Consider the following 17,470-nt stretch of genomic DNA (forward strand, 5'->3'; position numbering starts at 1 on the left):
TGCATGTCCAGCAGTCTCTTAAATGTCCCCAATGACCTTGCTTCCACAACTGCTGCTGGCAACGCATTCCATGCTCTCACAACTCTCTGTGTAAAGAACCCGCCTCTGACATCCCCTCTATACTTTCCTCCAACCAGCTTAAAACTATGACCCCTCATGTTAGTCTTTTCTGCCCTGGGAAATAGTCTCTGGCTATCAACTCTATCTATGCCTCTCATTATCTTGTATACCTCAATTAGGTCCCCTCTCCTCCTCCTTTTCTCCAATGAAAAGAGTCCGAGCTCAGTCAACCTCTCTTCATAAGATAAATCCTCCAGTCCAGGCAGCATCCTGGTAAACCTCCTCTGAACTCTCTCCAAAGCATCCACATCTTTCCTATAATAGGGCGACCAGAACTGGACGCAGTATTCCAAGTGCGGTCTGACCAAAGTTTTATAGAGCTGCAACAAGATCTCACGACTCTTAAACGCAATCCCCCTGTTAATGAAAGCCAAAACACCATATGCTTTCTTAACAACCCTGTCCACTTGGGTGCCCATTTTAAGGGATCTATGTATCTGCACACCAAGATCCCTCTGTTCCTCCACACTGCCAAGAATCCTATCCTTAATCCTGTACTCAGCTTTCAAATTCGACCTTCCAAAATGCATCACCTCGCATTTATCCAGGTTGAACTCCATCTGCCACCTCTCAGCCCATCTCTGCATCCTGTCAATGTCCCGCTGCAGCCTACAACAGCCCTCTATACTGTCAACGACACCTCCAACCTTCGTGTCGTCTGCAAACTTGCTGACCCATCCTTCAATCCCCTCATCCAAGTCATTAATAAAAATTACAAACAGCAGAGGCCCAAGGACACAGCCCTGTGGAACACCACTCACCACTGACTTCCAGGCAGAACATTTTCCTTCTACTACCACTCGCTGCCTTCTGTTGGCCAGCCAATTCTGTATCCAGACAGCTAAGTTCCCATTCCTCCTGACCTTCTGAATGAGCCTACCATGGGGAACCTTATCAAATGCCTTGCTGAAGTCCATATACACCACATCCACAGCTCGACCTTCATCAACTTTTCTAGTCACATCATCAAAGAACTCGATAAGGTTTGTGAGGCATGACCTGCCCCTCACAAAGCCGTGTTGACTGTATTTAATCAAGCCATGCTCTTCCAGATGGTCATAAATCCTATCCCTCAGAATCCTTTCTAACACCTTGCAGACAACAGACGTGAGACTTACTGGTCTGTAATTGCCAGGGATTTCCCTATTTCCTTTCTTGAAGAGAGGAATTACATTTGCCTCTCTCCAGTCCTCATGTACGACTCCAGTGGAGAGCGAGGATGCAAAGATCTTCGCAAGTGGCGAAGCAATTGCATTTCTCGTTTCCCAAAGCAGCCGAGGACAAATGTGGTCCAGGCCTGGAAACTTGTCAATCTTAATGTTTGACAAAATTTTCAGTACATCAGCTTCCTCTATCTCTATCCATTCCAGCATGCACACCTGCTCTTCAAAGGTTTCATTCACTACAAAGTTCGTTTCTTTCATAAAGACAGAAGCAAAAAACTCATTTAGGGCTTCCTCTACCTGCTCAGACTCCACACACAAGTTCCCTTTGCTATCCCTGATCGGCCCTACTCTTTCTTTAACCATTGTCTTATTCCTCACATAAGTGTAAAATGCCTTTGTGACCTCCCTAATCCATTCTGCCAAGCCTTTCTCGTGCCCCCTCCTGGCTCTCCTCAGACCATTTTTGAGCTCTTTCCTCGCCTGCCTGTAATCCTCTAGAGCTGAGCTTGACCCTAGCTTCCTCCACCTTATGTAAGCTACCTTCTTCCTTTTGACGAGAAGCTCCACAGTTCTCATCATCCAAGGTTCCTTTATCTTACCCCTTCTTGCCTGTCTCAGAAGGACATATTTACTCATCACTCGCAACAACTGTTCCTTAAACAGTCTCCACATGTCTATTGTGCCTTTACCATGGAACAATTGCTCCCAGTCCATGCTTCCTAACTTGTCAGTGTCCTTTAGCAATCTACTGCTTTAATGCAAAAGATCAACCAAATGTCATTGTGTTAAAAACTTAGATCAATTCCATTGATTCATTTCCTTTTTAAACCTTTCTTCTGTGCACTGCAGTGTTGTTTCCAGGGCACTTGTGAATGGTGTTCGGCCTTCTGTCCAGGTTTCTTATTTCTGCTATTGCCAGTTAGTAAAAGTTGTTAGCAGGAAGCAACTAAGGACAGCGATAGAAGGGACACCTAGAAGAACAGATTTACTGGACTGTGACACTGATCTTGAGACCTGCACTTTAATTATGACAGACATGCTGGAGTATTCTACTGAACTAAGCATAGCAGGATTTGCTAGTTGAAAACAGTAATTACAGACAGCAATGATACAACACAAGCTAAGTAAGCAAAAACATATCAAAGCATCTTCAAAACAACTTTCAGCTAAGTGATTTTTTTAATCATTGACAGATCTCATGTTTTATTTAAAGCACACAAAGAATTAGTTGGTTTATTTTCTGGAAGTTTTGCTGTCCCGAGTATTCAATTCATCGCTCAGTTTCCCCCAGCATTAACCTCTGTCACCTAACCCTTCACAGTTGGTTGGCATATATAAATATATCACGTTGCTCTTTTCATCAAGAATATACCAATAATGTAGAAATTTGATAATTGATTTCCTTTGACAGATGTTTTTCAAATGGACAACAAACATTGCTGTGGGAACAACTGACACAAGTTTAATTTGGAGAAGGTTTCAAACCAGTTACCTTCTATGAAAATAACTTTCAGGTGTGCTGCTCACATATCATACCGAAATTGTGCTGCGGTGCAATTTATCACAAGCACTGATTTTGATGATGTGAAAAATTGATCAAAATACCCTTTGCCTCGAGTTACGTCAGTGCATTTTAAGCAAGAGCATAAATGGATTCTTCTGAAATCTTTGAGAGCAGAGGCATCAAGCCAGACAGGGAAAGAAGACAAGTTATCGGTTGAGATACATCAGGTTATACTGCAAAGCTTTTCACAGCTACTTAGAGAAGAACAAACAGAATAGGAGCAGGTCATTCTTTGCACCTCCTAGACAGGAAACATGGCACCAGTAAATTGACAACAATATTAGTGTATTTTTTCTTTTCAAAGTGATGTTGCTATGTTACTGAAATTAGCCTCATGTCTGTTATTGGGGTAAATAATAAGTTGACTGGGGAACGTTCAGGCTTTCTGGAACAACTGTTGTCTGGTTACTGGTTACAATCTTTTTATTGCCAACCTCACAAATTCGTGCAAGTTGAAAGAGATTTATGATTCAAAAGGCTAAAACAGAGAGTGAGAGTGTAAAATTGCTCATGTCAATAAATTTTGACAAAAAGAAAGAATCAAATTGTGTTTAATTTTACCAGGTGAAATTAGTCCCTCAGAATGCAGGCCCAATTTGACGTAAGAATGAGGTCAGCCTTTCACTTGCTCGCCCAAACACGATGGAGTAAATTTTGACTTGGCACGATGGTGTAAAACAGATGATAGTAAGTCAATAAGCCATTTTACTTGTCTCCTGATTTTTACTTTAATCGACTTGAATGGAAATAAAAATTGAGAGAGATATAAAACAAACTGTCAATTTCACTATCATCCAGTTTACACTATCCTGCAAAGTTACAAGCCATCCTAAAGAATCTTTTTTTCTTATTCAACTTCAAAAATGAAGTTTTAATTTTTACCCTCTTGCTGTAAGGAATCAAAAAGTTCATTTTATTGACACTGCATTTAATACAACAGGTTGGCAGAGTTAAATTTTTTATCCCATAACTGTTTTACTGTTGACATGTCTGGAGTACTGTTTTTAAATGGACTGTTTATGGTTGAAACTCAGACAGAAGTGCAGTTTTGAATCAGTGTCGTGTGTTTTAAAACATAACTCGATGTGCTGCATGGAAGTCGCACCTGATGGATTTTGATGCATTTGCAAATATCTCCTCACTACATCATTGATGAGCTTTGTACGTTTTTTTAAACTGTGGTTAGTTTAAATTACAAATGAGAAAATATTTATCACTCAAAGCAGTGTGTTATTTTCCTGTTAAAGCTCACTGTGTGCTTAGAAATAACACACAAATGCCAGTGAATTTGTTGGTTCTAATTTATGGTAAGGTTTTGCGACCTTTAATCTTGGAAGAAAAACTAGAAGGAATAAGTCATTGTGAAGTGAGTTCAACAGAATAGAATTATTGTTTGCAGTGCCTCTGAGGTTCAAGTCTTTTGGACGTTGCATCTAGATATCGCATAGGACCACTATAAATAAGCAGAACTGGTTGAATAAGAGATAAACAATGAAGTTTCTTATTTGGCGAAGCCATGGTTACAAAGTGCACTGCACTGAAAACTGAGATTTTTGATGAGCTTCATAAATAGAGCATAACATTAAAAATAAACTTTCTGAACCTATGTAAAACAATTGAAGTCAATACAGTCTAGAGCTGGAGGAACACAGCAGGCCAGGCAGCATCAGAAGAGCAAGAAACTCAATGTTTCGGGTTTATGCCCTTCAGTAGGACTCAGGGAGGAGGAGATCACCAGTGGATTGCAGTGGGAGAGAGATTGACTGAGGTCTTTTCAGAGGGAGGAGAACAACTTCTTCAAGGTGGGCATCCTTGAAAGTGATCTTGTAGTAGGGTTTTCAGTCACTCGTAGATAGCAAAAACTGCAGATGGTGGAGTCAGAGACAACAAAATATGGAGCTGGAGGAATACAGCAGGTCAGGCAGCATCAGACGAGCAGGAAAGTTGATGTTTTGCGTTTACACCCTTCATCAGACGATGTTTAGGATTTACGCCCTCATTACACCCTGATAAAGAGTGTAAACCCAAAATGTTGACTCTCCTGCTCCACTGATGCTGTCTGACCTGCTGTATTCCTCCAGCTCCACACTGTATCTTCTCTGACTTTGGCCCCAGAATCTGCAGATCTTGCTAAAACAATTCAACCTTACTGAAGATGGAATAATTGATAATCATACACCCAAGATTTAATTTCATTTCCTCTCATGTTGCCTCTGGTTTTATTGTGAATTGAATCAAATGTTTATGCAAACATTGTTAGGATTTGGAACTTTCTATCTTCCTGATATTGTGGCAGATGCAGAATCAATTTAAATTTCAAAAGGAAATTGGATAAATAGTCAAAGAAGACGAGAAAAATATGGGTGGCTGTATAATTCCTTGCCAGTGTTTGACGCAAATCTTGTCCCAACCTTTTTATCCAGCACTATTGATATATCTTTCTGTTCTTTCTCTCTTCTGTGCTTATTTATCTTTCTCTTCAATGATTCTGTGTTATTCATCCAAGCTATTTCGTGTGGTTATGAGTTCAATGTTCTCAGTACTCATGACTTCGGGAATTCTCTCCTGAAATCCCAATTAGATTTTAATGAATATTTTATATTTATGTCCGCTTCTCTGAATCTTGCATTCCTAATTTTTTTCAACTTTTCATGGTTTTTTTTCGTTTTCCAATTACTTAGTGAATGAATTTTTCTTCCAATTCAATAATGCCTTTTATTTCCTTATCTATCCATGTTCTGTCATTAGTGAGTAGGTTGCCCTTGATTTTTAGCAGGATTAATTTCTCCTGAGCATAATTTATAATTTTTCAAATGTTACTGTTCTATTTCTTTATAAATACAATTTTCCATTTTATTTCCTACAGTTCCATTCTCTTTTGTTTAAAATCAGCTGTTTCTAATTTACTACATTGGTCCTTGTTTACTTATGTTTTTTTTCAAAATCTTTATCTCAAACCTTATTATATGGCATTCCCAATAGCTGAGGTATTTCTCAGCCCATTTCTTATCTGTTCAAGTTCAATTCTCATACTTGGATTTAACAATGCTCTGTTTCCTGTCCGATTTGCCATACTAGATTGGGAAAAGATACCTTGCATGCAAAATTAGATTCACTGATGTGCTTACACCTTCTCGTTGCTGTTTTATTGGCAATAATTGGATTAAAATTAATTATTATTCCAAGTGTTTTGCTAATCTCGCATTTCCTTACATGATTTCTTCCTCCTACTCCCTTTTCACAATGGGGCAGCCTGTATAATTTTCCTATCAACATCATCAATAACTTTTTAATATTTTATATCAATCCATTTCAACTCTATTTTTAACTATTAGTCACATCCCTTTTCTTGCTTGTCATTACATTATCTCAGATTTGTACGGATATCCCTGCCCTAGCCCTTCTTCCTTCCATATCTTTATGTTATTCCTGCAATGTTCAGTTGTCAACCCTGATCTGTTTATGGTCCTACTTTAGCTATTCTAACTGCAGCTGGTTTTGGGCTTCCAGTTCTTGTATTTTGCTTTATTTTGTATGTTTTGATGTTATCTTCAGTAGTTGTTCTTTTTTTCACTTGATTTTACCACTCCATTATATTATTTTGAAGTGACTGCTACCTCATCACTTTTTATTTCTCCTGTGCACTGAGCAAATATTTTCTCCACACGGGTTGGAGTGGAACAGCTCTGTGATTTACTTTTGACACTTTCAGTTCAAACCCTTTGCATAATGATTTAAATCACACACAATTACTTGGTATTTATGCACAATAAAAACACAGGCAGTAGGAGGAAAATCTTACTCCCCTAAAGCAAAAGGAAACTCATGCCAGGAATGGAAGTGTAAACGACTTCCCCAATACCAGTATCCTTCAGGTAATAAACTAACCTAAAATGAAATCTATATTGAGAGACAATTAGACTGGATATTTTACATGACAAACAATATGTATTAAATTCATCAAAAATATAATACAACAATAACCTTAACCTTTTAGCAAAGATTTGTAGCTCAGCGAACAATTCAACAACCTCAATAACCTTAACCCTAACCCTAACAAGTATTATGCAACTTTCAAAAGTTTAATTTTGGAATATCTTCCCACAAGTTTGAAATACCACAATCAGAATGCAATAATGACACTCCAATTCCCAAGATGAACTGCCTTTCCAAAGAAAGCTGGCATCTGTAATGTTGTCCTAGAGAGGGCAGAATACCATCCTGAGAACAGAAAACAGGAGACTTTGAGTCAAATTTTCTTGTTGACTCAGAAACTTTAACTTGTGCTTGCATCTTTTGAAATGCACCACTGACCCATATGTGGGTCATGTCCATGTCCTCACTCATCTCCAGGCCCCTCAGATATCCATTGCCACTTCCATCCTATCTCCATGCCTCCATATATCTCCTCACTCAAATGTACTTAAAACAAAAATTGGGAGCAATGTGATAGCAATGGGATTTTTTTTAGAATTCGTGGGAACAAATTAAACTGTTAAAAATCCTTTAAGATGCTAAATGTCTGCACATTGAGCGGATTTTTCCCGTCCTTGATCATGGTGAGAGAAGTTATGACATGGGGAACTAATTGAGTGAGTTCACTGTTAAGGGAAATTCATCCATTTCTCATTATCTCACTAAGTATGTTCTGGGTGAGAAAGTCTGCTGAAGATTTCCCCAACCTGCCACTATTTAAAGCCCACTTAAGGCCTTTGACTTGCAACTTCCCCAATCACCTGTTTTCCCGTTTGGTGAGAAAGCTGGCTAGTTTCCTGGCCGGGTAACCATCTAAGGAGGAGAGGGGCTCCAATTTCCCCAATATGGACACTTGAGAATGAGGAACAAGGGATAGACTCTGTAAGCCAGCTCCCTTCCCTTGCCTTCAACATCACTGGCTTGATTCCTGAGGTCTTGTTTCTCAACCAATGGTCCTTAGCAACCAGGAGCCTTCAGTCTCTGATTAGCCAGAATCTTCTTGAGAATCAAAATGCAAATATTAATGCCTTCAGAAGGCAAGAAACTGACCTCTGGATCTGATTGGCATGTGATATGTCTCTCAGTGGTGATATTAACATATTAGTCACCATACCCTCTCCTGATTCTGACTATCTTGTCAACAATCATTCAAATGAGAAAGAGAAAAACTGTGCTGTACAAAAAAAAATCCTAATTTGATTTGTGTTTGTAAACAAACAAGAAACCACTTTAAGGCCTTACTCTGCCTTTACAGTCTCTTTGTTTCAATGACCTTTGGATCAATAGCTAACCTGGTACACTGCCTTTGCAGGAAAATAAGCTTAGAAAAAAAGAATCTAAGAATTCATAATGGCTGCAGCTGTCATGTCAATAGTTAAATTGCCAAAAGCTAACAGAACAGAATGGTGTCCTAGTTCAAGTTCAGTTCATGCCTGTCAATCAATGGACAAGATGAGGTGCAAAGGCTTTTGAAGTGCTCAAAGGCAATTTTTTTAAAGCCACACCTATCCGTTGATTCAGACTATAGCAAAAAACATGACACCAGAGCCTCATGACATTTAAAAGCACATCATATTCAGAACTTCAACTATGGACTTTATTCAATTTAGAATTTTCTGGAATTGCCGCCCTGTTAAAAGTGAGCACTAACAGTCTCTAAGATGGTTGTTCAGGCTCAGTTGGCTACAAATCTCCAGAAAGTTCCAAATTTAATAACCACTGGAGCCTCCAAGACATAAACAATTTATGGACTTCACATCGCCCATTTGGTTTTTGTTCATTAATGGGATATGGACACCAGTTATCTTCGAGAAGGTGGTGATGAGAAACCTTCTGGAATTACGGCAGCCTATTTGTTTTTGATAAGGTGATAGAGAGCCACTTTCTTAACCCCCTTCAATCCATGTGGTGTTAGGACATCCAGAGTGTTGTTAGGAAGAGGGTTCCAGGATACTGGCCCAGCAACAGTGAAGGAATGGTGATGTAGTCCCAAGCCAGGATAGACTGTGGCTTGGAAGGGAACATACACTTGGTGGCATTTCCACGCATTTGTTTAAGGTAGTGGGTGAGGTGCAAATCAGGCAGGCCACTCCATTTGGCTGGAAGTGAGCTGCTTGAATGTTGTTGGAGCTGCACCCATCTGGCTAGTGATCATGTTGTGATTTAGCTGAAACAAAAGACCTTGAGCTGCCACCTACAATAAATGTGAAAAAACTTTCCGGTAAAATTTGATCACCCTCGATTTGTTTTAGGACTCATCACCTGCCAATTATTTCACTTGATAATGCTTCTTATTCTTTGGCACAAATGCGACAAATTCTCATTTATTGGCATCTTGTAGCTACATATATTTCCAAAACAGATCATGCACGGACTTTAAAAAGTTCTCAAGCTCTCTGCTCACCTATATCTACCTTGATGATAGTCTTGTTTTATTTCTCTATCACTTTCAACTTTTTTCATCCAGATTCCACATCCCTTTTCAAATTTACTCCCTTTCAGGGGTGTCAGTTTGTTTAATCTTGTGCTGATTTCTTCAATCAACGCTATGAAATCATTTTATAAAAGAAGTCAGATAAAAACAAATTTCTGCAGCTGCTGGTTAGACTCCCATCTTGAGGATTGAATGCAATGGTATTTATCATATCACTGGAGTGATGCCTCTGATCCTGATAAATTGGCCCTGACAGCAACAGATATCTACATCAGGGGTTCACCTGTCCAGTCTGTTACCAAGGCAACCTACACATGGAGCAGAATAGTTGGTTTCCAAACCTTGACTTAAATGGCTGAATTTAATGACCGTTTGCCAGGGAGCCAATGGCAAACCCACCACGGCCATTTCTAAATTCCACCAAATGACATGCTAGTTTTCATGAGGCCAAGAAATTCAACATAGAGTTCTTCAACTGATTTCCAAGTAACAGTTGTCATCAGATGTGGAGCTCAAATCGCTCAGTAACCATCCATACAGCTCACTATCTCACTGCAACATATCTTGAATGTTAATGACCACATAATGCAGTGGTCATGACTTCTCCATGGATACCTGATATTGAAGTGAATGATACTCTGATTAGCATTGCAAAGTACCTGCACAGGGATTAAGTCATATTCTAGTGTAAGCAATAACCTGGTCTTTTGGAGCTGAAACAGGTATTAACGCATAGTTGATGCTCTGCATCAAGAAGCAATCAGCAGTTTCAATAAAACCTTGCTAACGGCATATCTGCTTCTGAGATTTGGTCCTTAAATGCACATAACAGGGTATGAGTTTATCCAAAGCCTCAGAGACAGTCTACAAGCCCCACCATGCAAGGGAAAGACTCAGTCCTGGCAGAATCACTGTGGGAACCTGGAAAAGTATTTGAAATGTAAATAGCTAGAGCTGTGCTCACACTGGGCTTTGCTGCCAGTTCAGATCACATGATGACAAATGACTTCTTGAAAATCCCTGGATAGTTTTACAGTGTTAGATGCAATGTTTTGCAATAATATTCACGTATTTGGTGTACATTGGAAGATGTTATCTCACCTCAGCAAATTTCTGTAGCCAAGGAATACTGAGATTCTAAGGCAACTATGCTTACATTCACACTCTTATTCTGCACTTAGGTAGAAAATTCAAGCAAACATTTTATCTGGAATAAGCTGGCACCATTAGCTTATAAGAAGGCTAAAGAGAAGTATGCCCTATAATTTCAACTGAGATATTTCAAGGGCTTTGTATAATATAAGCTTATGATTAAAATATAAATGCTGGTAAATGCAATTTCCATTAGGCTGGCAACTACAAAATACACTTTGAGTAATGTCAAATCTATTTAGTGCATTTCCTTAGTGAAACAATCCCATCTATAAATAATTCAAAGTCCACTGCTGTAATCCTGCAATAACACCATAACTTTCATTAATTATTTGCAAGTTTGTAACAGAAACAACACAATGTCTGCACCATCATAAAAGGTTGCAAGCAGTTATTTGCTCGCCGGTGTTGAGGGCATCAATGAAAAACAAGAGCCTATTACATTACCCTCGGAAACAAAAATGCCTCACAGTATGAATTTTCAATTTGTGTTCACAAAGCTGAATGGGATCCATGAGGGTTTCCCCAGGAATTGCAACATCAGATTTTTGACTGACTGGTCACAGCAAGCACACTACACACCATTAGCAATGCCTCAAGAGTTCTTTACTTTATGATGTTTTAATTTTTTGATGGATTAAAAATTTATTCCTGTCAGCATAAAATAGTACCCACATTGTTAGTATGCTCTCCTTTAGGACATCATGCTCCTTTAGCACATTGGACAAGTGTCTCCAGGATTTTGTCACTTTTTGCTAAAATATACACGACAAGGAAAAGTTTGACAACAAATGCCTCACAATGAGATAGTTGCTATATAAGCATTTATGGGTTAACAGGGACAACACAGTGTGGAGCTGGAGGAACACAGCAGGCCAGGCAGCATCAGAAGAGCAGAAAATTGACATTTCAGGTTGGGACACTTCTTTCTGAAGAATACAATCAAAACTGTCATAACAAATGTCTATGATGCTTTTAAGATTAGTATGAGTGATGTCCTTGATATTATCAGATGAGCCCCAGTACAATGGACAATAACCGGCAATAATTGCACACAATTGCACAAGGTCCTTGACGATTGGCTTCAGGCAACTTCCTTCAAACAACTCAAGCAGAGCGCCCTGTCAGGTTTTCCATGATGATATGATTGCTGAACAATAAGAAGCATCCATTTCAGTTGTCATTGTAAGCAGAGTGTTCTGTGTTTGTAAAGCAACCTTCACATCAATTCTATTTTGGCCTCTCCAAGGTATACAAGGTAAATGGAGTACTTGTCTGCTACAAAGCAAATGTAGATTCAAATATGTCTCTGTTAATACTGGAACCCTGTCAAAATATTCTTGGACTTTATCCTTGCTTCATATTATAATTGAAATTCCTCACAGTAACTGTAAGGATTTACATTTATAATCATTGTGACAGATGGTGAAGTGCAATAAAACCCATTTGGCTTTTTTGATACTGAGCTGTAGACTTCAAACTTAAATTTTTTTTTAATCTTTGTTAGGTTCTTTATCAGCGAAAGAGTTTTCAATCAGGACACTAATGTCAATTTTTATTAAAGTAATAGATTTTATAGCTTGTAAATGTCTGGATTTGATGGTTTTAATGGTGTCTTTACTTCAGTTTTTTACAGATATTTAGCATTCGTTTCCAACACTGGGGTATGGCATGAAATTACTTTTTCCTGTCACAATGATGTTACTGGATTGGCTACCTTATATGCAGCAAAAAGAAAGGTACCAAATCAGAAAAGTTGATTGCACCCTAAAAACATAAAACCATTTGTTTAAGTGTTAACTCTTGCTCTCATCTTAAGAACCGAAGTCATGTGATAGAAATTCCAGAGCCAAAGTCCAAGTCATTTTCTTCTCCCTTCAGAAGCAGGCCAGCAGTTCATTGTAGGGACAAGGATGATGTGTTTAAGTTCCCTGGATCCAAGTTCCTCACAGTGCTGTTACAATGTTACGAATGCTCCAATCAGTATTAAGCGCTAACCTTTTGAGGAGAATCTTTATGCTGTCGATGAACCCCGTTCTCTTAGCCTTGAGGCCTCTTCCATTTTGGTCGAGGTTCAGTGATGAATGCTTTGCTAGACTCAAGACTCAGGATGGTTTCTGAAATGCAACTGACATCACCAAGATGCACACAATCCCATTTAAGATAACAAAATGTGAGGCTGGATGAACACAGCAGGCCAAGCAGCATCTCAGGAGCACAAAAGCTGACGTTTCGGGCCTAGACCCTTCCTAGGCCCGAAACATCAGCTTTTGTGCTCCTGAGATGCTGCTTGGCCTGCTGTGTTCATCCAGCCTCACATTTTGTTATCTTGGAATTCTCCAGCATCTGCAGTTCCCATTATCTCTAATCCCATTTAAGACTTGTCCCTGAGGCTTTACTTTTTAAACTATGTGAATATATTTACTGAACAATTTCTTTGGTGCGCATCCAAGTACCTATGTGATATTTGAATGTGGATATCACTAATAATTCACACAGCTGCACTTTGGGATTGCAACTTGTGTTCTTTATTTACATACATTATTGATATATAACTATACATGGATTTGAGAACCTCAAAGACTCAATATTCACATTATGCATTATTGAAGAAAAGCTATTTATTTATCATCTTAGACAATTATGGTACCAATACCTTAATTAGCATGATAAGTAGAACAATATGACATGAAGTTACATGTAAAATATCATCACAATAAACTTGAATTCTGTTTAATTTGTTGACGGATGACTTGTCAGAACAGTCATCAACATTCATTGATGGCTTATGACTAATCAATCTCTTACATGACACACCAGTTGCAGACTTGGAAGATTCAAATGCTAATTGTATAGCTAGTTTAATCTTTTAAAGATAACAGTTGCATCACAGCTGTTATTCTTTCTGCAGAGATTCATTTTACTATCTCCATTAATCTCATTGTTGTATACAGCCCAGAACTGATTGCATGGGATTAGAAATTGAGTCACAGATTCAATATCCAGGCCTCTGCCAGTAACATTTTGCACAAGCACTTTTGGGGGAAGGGACGGCAGGCACGTAACTAGTAAACATACAAGGAACAGGAATAGGAGACGACTGTGTTGTCCATTAAGAGCATTGTGCCATTCAATAATTGAGATTGAAGTTCACTTAACTACCCACTCCCCATATCCCTGGATTCACAATGATGTTTTTAGCACAGGGCTTTTCCCTGCAAACATCAGGAGGTTCAATGTACAGGAAGTCTCCAGAGCTGTACTGGTCTCAATATCCCAGTAATTATTGTCACAATGTCTCAGGAAATCTACCTTTTCTTAAACATTTGCTCATGGGATGTGAGCATCACTGACTCGACCAGCATTTATTGCTCAATCCTGATTGCGCAGGAGAAGGTGGTGGTGAGCTGCCTTCTTGAGAACCTGCTGAGAACCTTAGAGTAGAGGGAACCCCAAACTGCTGTTATGTAAGGAATTACAAGACTGGATTCTCACTTGTTAGAGATAGCTGTGCATATATATGATATGCATATTATTTGCCACCTACCAGCTCAAGTGTTATCGTTGTACAGATCTTACTACATATGTACAGGGACTCTTTCCTTATCTGAGATGTTGCAAATGGTGCTGAATATAGTGCAATCATCAGTGACTATCCTCATTTCTAATCTTATGATAGAGGGAAGGTGAAATGCAGAGCTGAACGAGCTGAAGATGTTTGGGCTTAGGACACTACCCTCAGGAACTTCTACAGAGATGTTCTGGAGCTGAAATGATTAAAATGGTCAACCTTCTTTTATGCTCGGTATGAGTGCAATCAGTGGAGAGATTTCCCCATTGATTTCCATTGATTCCAGTTCTACCAGGGCTTCATGAAACCGCACTCAGTTAACTGCTGCCTCCTTGTCAAGGGCAGTCACTCTGACCTCACATCTGGAATTCAACTTTGTCCATGTTTGGGCCAAGGCTATAATGAAGTGAAGAGCTGAGTAGCCTTGATGGAACCTAAACTGGGATTCAGAGAGCAAGTTATTATTTTGCAAGCGTCACTTGAGTCCACTGATGGCCACTTCCATCATTTTTATGATGATCGAAAGTATACTGATGTGGCAGTAATTGGCTGGATTGCATTTGGCTTGCTTTTAGTGCACCTGAGCAATCCAGGAAATATGCACATTATCCAGTTGATACTGATGTTGTATCTGTACTGGAATGTCTTGGCTGAGAGCGCAACAAGTTCTGGAGCACAAGTCTTCAGTATTATTGCCGGAATGTTGTCAGGGTCCATTGCCTTTGTAATATCCAGTTTCTCCAACCTTTTATTGGCATCATTTGTAGTATATCAAATTAGTTGAAGGCTAGCATCTACATTGCTGGGTACCTCTGGTGGACCTTGAGATGGATCTTCCAATCAGCAGAATATGAGAATATAAATACTTCAAACTTGCCTTTTCAAGATACGCTTGGCTACCCCATCATTCAGGATGAGAATATTTGTGGAGCCATCACTTCCTATTAATTGTTTGAATATTCACCAACATTCACAACTGAATATAGCCTGACTGCAGAGCTCAGGTAAGTTCCTTTGGATGTGGAATTGCTTAGTTTTATCTATTGCAATCTGCTTCCACTGTGCAAAATGCAAGTAGTCTTTGTGTTGTAGCTTCAACAGTTGACTTCACTTTTAGATATGCATGGCACTGCACATGTCATCCTCTCCTGTATTCCTTACTGAACCAGTATTCTTTGCTTGGTTGCATGATAATGGAATAGAGACGGGTTGGTAGGCTGTAAACATACAGATTGTGGTTGAATATAATTCTACTGATCTTGATAGCCTACAGTGCCTTATAGATGTACGATCCTGTGTTTCTAAATCTTTTCGAGGTCTGTCTCAGTTAGCGTGATGATAAGTGTCCTGCAGCACAATTGATATATCTTTCATGTAAAGATAAGACTTTGTTTCTGCAAGGACTGTACAGTGGGCATTCATCAATCCTATCATGGATGCATCTGCAAGAGATGGCTTGGCTAAATTAGATGTTTTTTTTAGTTTTTGATCAACTCGATCAGGAATGGTACTGCTAACCAACCCTAGTTGATGGTGTGTTCAAGGGCCCAAAATTGGCTATTCTAAATTGACTTACAGCCAAAGAAAATAGCTCCAGCAGAAAAATAGCCAAACTAAATTAAGCAGCATCCAGCAGGTATCATTTACACAGAACAGTGGAAAACAAGGTCAAAAAAGTCAGAAATTTCAGGAGGAACCAGTTATAACCAAACCAAGGGTTGCATATAGGAGAAGTATCAGTTAGACTTTCCAACAACTTGACTTCCAGCCAGTTCCTGATGATGTGCACATTATACATCCCAAGTATGCCAACAGGGAAGGGTCTTGAAGCAACCTCACTGGATGCTTTGAGTTCACCCAAGACCCCATTGGCCAAAGGCCACAAGGTCTGGTAAAAGAACACACCTGGAAGCTTGCCCTCAGCAATGATTCACAGCCAAGACTCGCAGCAAGACAATTGAAAAACAAGTTATGTGGCCTCCCAAGAAGTCCCAGAAATAGATCCACTCTGATCTGCATGATCCACCTTCACGGAAGAGAGGCATCCCTATGTTAAAGAGAAAAGAGATTCCAACAGCCCAGCTCAAACCCATGGATCATTGCACCTTATTTCCTTTCTCAAATGGATACAGCTAGACATTAAGTAAACATGGTAGGATTTTGGTTAATGTTCACACTGTGTTTTTATCAAACAATATTTTGTTAATAAAATTGCGTTGAACTGCAAATTAAATTTTGTGTCCCTTTGCCCACTTCACTGACAATGCATGGGTAAAGTGTTTTTAATACAGAAACTGGTCAAAGTGTCCAAAATGGAAATTGAAGATCCTCCACACAGAGTCCTTTCTACATCCTTGTCACCCTTGGCATGTCTTTCAAGTGGTGTCCAATCTGAAGGATGATGATTCATCAGCTAAGAGCATGGCTAGGTATGTGGTCATTAGTGGTGGGTTTCCTTGCCCATATGTGACCTGATGTGATGAGATTTCATTGAGTCTGGAGTCAAAGATCAGGGCTCCCAGACCAACTTCTCCTTGACTGCATACTAGTGCAGCACCTCAGGTAGGTCTGTCCTAGCAGACGGACACAACAAACCCAGGGATCATGTTGTTTGGGACATTTTCTGTGAGGAATGATTCCATTAGTATGATTACGTTAGGCTGTTGCTTGACTAGTGAGACAGATCTTCTAAATTTGGCATAAGCCTCAGATATTTACAAGACTTTACAATGTCAACAGTGTTTTTCTGGCTGTTATTCACAGTTTCAAGGTCGATTCCAGGTGGCCCATCCAGTTTAATTCTTCTCTTTAGACTTTGATAATGTTCAGTGGCTCACTGGGTCATTTCAGAATGCAATTAAGAATCAACCACATTGCTGCAGTCTGCAGTCACATGAATGAAATGTGTTCTCATCTTGACTTTGGCTCCGGTTTTTTTGAAGAAGTTGTTGATTGATCAAGTGTAACGCCAATATATTTTGGCACTGGGTTATGGGTGAGTGGCCATTCAAAACTGAATATAATGTTCTTCCCTGATACTTGAATTGTTCAAGTGGAAAGAGGAAATAGAGTCTTGGCTATTTTTGGCTTCCATTTTTCTGAATAATTTCTGAAAGACATAAGCCTTCGCTGTGTATTTTCTTGATGCCCTGAAGTTCTTTAGCTTCAAAAACCAGAGCCAAGTCATCAGCATATGAAAACAGCACTGATTTTGAGGAACAGTGAGGTGACTGGTGTATTTGTTGAAAAGTGTTGGTGGAGGGGCTGATCTCTCTGAGAGCCATTAGTTGTCCGTGCATGGGCATTGAGTGAAGGGGGCAGATATTAGAATGTTGGTCACACTGAAAGTTTCTCACCTATTAATTAAATGAATGAACTGTGTCTCTTTGGATTGTGCCTGCGTAAATGCCTTGTGAAAGAACATGAGTCAGCAGAACGTAGAACAGATATCATGTTCAAAAGTAATAATTCATGCTTCACCTTAAAAG

Source organism: Stegostoma tigrinum, chromosome 4, assembly GCF_030684315.1.
Source record: "Stegostoma tigrinum isolate sSteTig4 chromosome 4, sSteTig4.hap1, whole genome shotgun sequence".
NCBI classification, from domain to species: Eukaryota; Metazoa; Chordata; class Chondrichthyes; order Orectolobiformes; family Stegostomatidae; genus Stegostoma; species Stegostoma tigrinum.